Raw genomic sequence first — 6,364 nt, 5'->3', positions numbered from 1 at the left:
CCTCCCTGATAGCCATGAGTTTTCAAAGATAATGGCCAATGGCTCTGCAATCACATCCGCCAACTTCTTTAGCACGCTTGAATGCAGTGCATCTGGCCCCATGGACTTGTGCTCATCCAGCTTTTCTAAACAGTCCTGAACCACTTCTTTCTCCACAGAGGGCTGGTCACCTCCTCCCCATACTGTGCTGCTCAGTGAAGTAGTCTGGGAGCCGACCTTGTTCATGAAGACAGAGGCAAAAAAAGCATTGAATACATTAGCTTTTTCCACATCCTCTGTCACTAGGTTGCCTCCCTCATTCAGTAAGGGGCCCATACTTTCCTTGACCTTCTTCTTGTTGTTAACATACCTGAAGAAACCCTTCTTGTTACTCTTACATCCCTTGCTAGCTGCAACTCCAAGTGTGATTTGGCCTTCCTGATTTCACTCCTGCATGCCTGAGCAATATTTTTATACTCCTCCCTGGTCATTTGTCCAATCTTCCACTTCTTGTTGTAATAGAACTTATTTCTCTGGTGGGCCTTGGGATCAGATCCCTTTTCTTCTACATTCCTGTGTTTTCTTTTCCCTTCTCTGACTGCTCTCAATGGTGTGGGACCAATCTATGTGACAAAAACAAGTTTGAAGGTGACTCCAGTACAACACAGTTGTTCCCCGACCCAGATGCAGCTTTTTAATTTGTAGCATGGCCAAGAATTAACTGAATCATATAACTAGAATTCAGTTAAATCCCACATCTACATTACAAATTTTACTGGGTCAAAGGACAAATATGTTGTAATCTAGTCTCCTGACTTCAATGTTTTTGTATTGTAGTTGAATCCTTAAGAGACCTCCATTGCAAGCAAGCCTGCTCCAGCCCCTTGTTCCTGCTCTGTCTCCAGCTTCATCCCCAACCTGCTGTTGTATAGTCTCAACCCTACTTCTTCTTTGCTGCAAAAATTCTTTCCCTACACCTACCTATGGCTGGGGCTCTTTAGTGAGGAGGCGTGACCTCCCTCTGAGATTGACAGGAAGGGACCATAACCTGCCACCTGCTCGGCAGAGCTAGGAAGGCCAAGCCCCACCTGCTGGAAACGGAGGAGTAGTACAAGAAGAGGAAGTATAAAAAGTCGGCTGGCAGCTCAGATGGACTGGAGCTGCCAAGAGAGACAGATGCATCCTGATGGAGCCTGAAGAGGACCCTGGCCATACTGAGGACTGGCGAACACTCCCAGGACCACCAGAGACACCAAGGAGCTGCTGGGACTGCCTCCTGAGGACTGGCCAGAGCTCCCAGAGCCATTGGCCGACTGAGACCCAGACGAGCTGCTGGGGCTGCTGTTGGCCACCTACCCTGGGGAGACGGAGGACAACAACGTAGAGGTACCAAACCCCAGGGATGTAGGAAGTAGTCCAGGGAAATTAGACAACAGTCTGATTGACTGTTGGCCTGATACAAGGTCAATGTGTTGTGGGCATACCTCCACTGACCCAGTGGCGGAACACTTGGCTCTGGGCTAGGGCACGGTGGAGTCAGGTGGGCCTGCGTCTCCCTAGCCCCTGCAGTGGCAGTCTTCCCACCTTAGGCCAGGAGGCCTGTGTTAGTGTACCTTCTGCTGAGCCATGACACTAGACTGTGCTAGTGCTCACCCCTGCCTGAGCCCCACAGACTGTTTTGATGCGCACCCCCTGCCTCTGGGCCTGGGGCTTCCAGAGGTTGTTGCTCTGCCCTGGTTGCAGGCCAGAGCCCTATAGAATATTTGCTACCCCGCCCTGACTGAGCTTTATCGCTCTGCCTGGCCTGAGGGCCTGAACACTAGGAGCAGCTAATTCTCCTTTTTAGATCACCCTCACAGGTGTGCCAGTGAGGAGGCGTGGCCTCCCTCAGAGATTGACAGGGAGGGATGGCCATGCACTCTTACAGGCTCCAGCAGAACTTGGTTTGTGATCTGAATTCTGCGGAGGGTAGAAGAGACTGATGCGAATGGGGCTGAAATGCATGTTAAAGGGGATGGAGTGCAAACACAAGAGAGAAGAGGAACAAGAAGCGTATGTACACACACAGAACTACAGTACAAAAAAACAAACCCCGGATCAAATTAGGTGTATATTTGATTAGTAAGTTTTTGTTCTCCTTCTGTCTTTGGAGGGGAGGAGGTATGGCCCTTCACTCCATGCCTGGCAGACTTTTTGGTCGTTGGGCCAGACTTATCTCATTATATACAAATTTGTACAGAATGGCCAAGCTGTGCTTAGAAATACAACATGGTTGAAATGAACCACATTGCACCAAAGTATATCAAAAGTTGCCAGTATTTTCTGGTGGAGCAGACACCCTGCCGCACCATGTCGGGTTTGCTTGACCACTTTCAGATGGTAGCAGCCTCCAGCACCCCATTTGTATGAGAGATCCTAATGACAACAATTCCTCATTACAATAGACATGAAGGGCCAAATCTTTTGACCAAAATAAGTGCCCTGGAAGGTGCTGATTTCAGTGAAACCAGTGTTAGGTTAGGGCAGAATGTGGGGAGTCAGCACCTGCCCATGGTGGAGCTATGCCACCTGGGGGTCCTTCCACTTTAGGATGCATGGGAGTGGTATCAGGACCATAGGGACTAGCTTTCTTGCATGTAGCATCTTGATGGGTGTAAGAGGACCATCATCCCAGTCTTTTTATTGTGATGTCTCACAATGGCCCAATTAGTTTTGATAGTCCTTCTTGATGGGTGGGGGGAACCACTCCTTCTGCCTGGATTCTGAAGTTCAGAGCAGGCATTTTTACAGTTATAAAGCAAAACTTACATATTGCCTTAGCATCGGATCCAGACATTACAAATAAGATTAATGCATGCAGCAACTGAGAAGCATTTTATCGAGTCGAAACACTAAACGCATAGTTACAAATCTAACACCTATCTTGAACAATACTAACGTACTGGTCTGGTTCCAGCTATGAATGTCTCCAGCTATGACTCCTACAGCCTTGGCAAGACCTGGCACCTGGTCTACAAGTGTCACATGTGTTTGAAAAATTCATGTAGAACAGAGGGGTTTGGTGTTTAAAATCCTGTGTTGGCCCTCAAAATGTTGGGCATGCTTAGAAGCTGTGAGACCTAGCTATTTAAACAGCTTATTTTTCACTTTTGTGGGCCTCTTTCTCGGTAGTAGCTTGGGGGGAAAAATCATTCCACTTTTCTTTCTTGTTTGGAAACTTGGAGATATTTCTTCTCAAGGGGAAAGCATTTTTCCAAGAAAATAAACAACAGTGTGCTTGCCCCTGTTCTTGGATTGGCATCTTGACAGAAAAATATCACAATCATGGTCTAGAAGAATGTTTCACATTGGCATTTTTTAATGTGCTCTTTACATATTTATTAATTTTTATTCCCACCTCTGCCCCAGTTTCAAAGCGAACACAGTGCTCCTGAAAGATGCCAGATTGTTTATCAGCCAGGTAGAGCATGGGCAACACACTGTCCCATTAACTTGCTTAACCCCTCTCCTGGATATTGTGAGTAGGATCTTACTCATTCCAGTCATAGCTCAGACATCTGTTTTTAAGCTAAGCTCTATTTGCTTAATTGTTACTTCACCTTTTCAGTTCCTACCTTGTCCCTGTTTTTCTGATGTGCCCTCTCCAACACCCTAGATTATCATTTCTCTAGGGCAGGGACTATCTTCCTTGTAATTTGTCTGTACAGTGCTTAACACAATAGGACCCTGACCTGAGGAGGGTTCCTAGGTGTAAGCATAAAATAAATAATGCTAATAATGGCTGAAAGGGCTACCAGTAACACTATAAGCAGCTCTAGCTGAAAATTTCCCACTGAAACAGCTTGACTAAAAACTGGGTTATAAACAATTTTATTTTATTTCTTTTTTTGCAAAAAATGTCTGGTTTCCATGTGTAGCGGTTCATGCATACCCCGTCTCCTGTTGGGGTGGATAGTAGGTGTGCTAACACTGCGGTTACTGTCTACCAGACGGACTTGGGCCTCACCACAATGAGATCCAAGGATCAGAGTCAAAGCAGTGTACCTTGGGTTCTGGGCTGCGTGGCCTAATGCCCGGAATCAATACCACAGCCCTTGCATGCAGGGCAGCGTGGCCTAGAGGCCAGTGTCACTATAGCAGCCCTCAGGTACAGGGCAGTGTGGCCTCGAATGCAGGACTGTGTAGCCTAGTGGCCAGATCCAGGGAGCCACCAACAGAAGGAGTGGTGGCCTGGGTTGTGGGACTCAGGGACACCCGACTCCACTGGGTCCCAACCCAGGGCTCTAACAGTGTCAGAGTGATCTGCCAATGGATAAAGTGGGGAATCCAACTACAACACACTGACCTTACAAGGGTGAGAGATACCATTCACTCACCCTTGCTGGGTGACTTCCTACCGGCTTCCTGAAACAGCAGTCTATAAGGCATTGGGGTCTCTGGGCTCTTCGGCACAGGTAACTCCCATGGGACTCCGATGGCAACAGATCTCCGGTCCGGGTCTCGGGATCTCTGGCTCCCGCAGACAAGGGTTCTAATGGATCCAGGGCTGGAGCCTCCACCAAGTGTCCTTCTTTCTTGGCATTCTGCCCAGACTGAGCTGGGCTGCTCTCCTTTATACTAGTGGAGCAGCTGGAGCATGCTCAGTACGGTCTGAGGGACGGGACTTCCTCCGTCCATAATGTGGGATTAACCCTTCTCTGCCCAGCGTGGGGTATGCACAACCCATCACACCATATTAAAAAATAAAACATCTGAACACTTTTCAGTCTGCAAACCAAAAAATTATTTGGAAATGCTGCCACAAGGTCTGCTGGGAATTGTAGTTTGGGTGACTTATGCCCTCATTCTCCTCTTTGGGCTGATCTCCCCAGCCGGACTACATTTCCCATAACACACCACAGCCAGGGATTCCCATGGTGCATCGCAATGGTTCACCAAAAGGGGAAACCATGGTGCATCATATGAGATGTAGTCCAGCTAGAGAGCCTAGCCCATAGGAACAGGGACATGAAGCATGTAAACTATAACTCCCATGAAGCACCAAGGCAGCATTTCTGAATAGAAATGTTTGGTTTTCAGCTGGAAATTTCTGGTTTGCAATTTTGTTGTTGATGAAAATGACTTTTTAAAGTTCTCATCAAAATCTTCTGCAGAGTAAAAACCATTTCCCAACCAGGGTGGCTGCGACTACCCTCCACATCTAGGATAACCAGCAGGTTGGTAAAAGGTGTTAGATGTGTCCAGCTCTGTGCCAATTGTAATTTGCTTCAACAAAGTGAAGAAAATACTTCACATGCTTTTGGCTCTCCTGGTAAGAGGGGAAAGCAAAGTGGGGAAGGAAACAAGCTGAAGAAATCTGTCTATTTTTTTTTATAAAACATAAATCACTATAGTATCTCGATACCAATGGGGTCTAAAATGGGATGAGGCATCAACCCAGAAAAGCCTATTTCTGTCTACATCTTCCCTAGGTCCCGTAAATCCTGGCTGCAGCCCTGTCTGGAGAGAGCCAACTTAAGGGCTGAGATGGTGGTTCAGTGTCTGTGCCCTTTCCATTCTTGGTCTCACTGATGCAATTGAAACAAGGTGCCAGCTAGTACCAACTGTGGTAGGAGGGGAGTTTATTGGCTCATTTAGACTATGAGCCCCTTTTCACAACACTTTTCACATATGGAGCCAAACAGCTGTCAGCTTTTCAATTCCTATCAGGCTGGACCAGATTCAAAGCAGTGACCTCGAGCTGTTCAGCTCCATAGCCCATTCTAAATCCACAGCTGATCTCCAGTCATAATATATTAATGAACCTGACAAGTTATATTGGCATAATAATTTCTTTGTTTTTCTGAGTTTTTTATACGAAAAAAAAGCATGTTTGGGAAAAGCATGAGATCTTAGCCTTCAAACTTTATTAGAGTTTGAATGCTCCTGATATTTGTTAAATTTTTGGCAAGCTATTTTAGTTCTTGCTAGAGTAAATAAAAGCCATTTGGACACTGCCATTTACTCAACTCTTTACAGATGAATTGTTTTGTTAGTTCTGTCCAATTAATTCTCCTTTCTTTAATTCCTCTTGCAGAACCAAATCAAGCAAATCTGGCTTTAATCCTACATGTCAAGGAACTTAAATTGAAACTTGCTGCTACTCTTTCTGTTATCATCTCCCAAGCACAAAGAAGGGCTGCAAATTACAGTATGTTCCCATGGAAAGAAAATAAAAGCTTGTCGTAATGGGCTCTTTCATCTGTTCAGAAACATTTATAAAAGCACAGACAAAATGTTTGTAAAATGCAGTTTAGGAATGGCCAGACTGCCATCAAGTGACAGGGCTATTATTGGAATACTGTATTACTACAAACTTCAATCCATTCCTTTTTATGATACATGG

Source organism: Caretta caretta, chromosome 1 (assembly GCF_965140235.1).
Source record: "Caretta caretta isolate rCarCar2 chromosome 1, rCarCar1.hap1, whole genome shotgun sequence".
Classification (NCBI taxonomy): Eukaryota; Metazoa; Chordata; order Testudines; family Cheloniidae; genus Caretta; species Caretta caretta.
The sequence above is the reverse complement of the archived record's forward strand: the minus strand, read 5'-3'. Positions refer to the sequence as shown.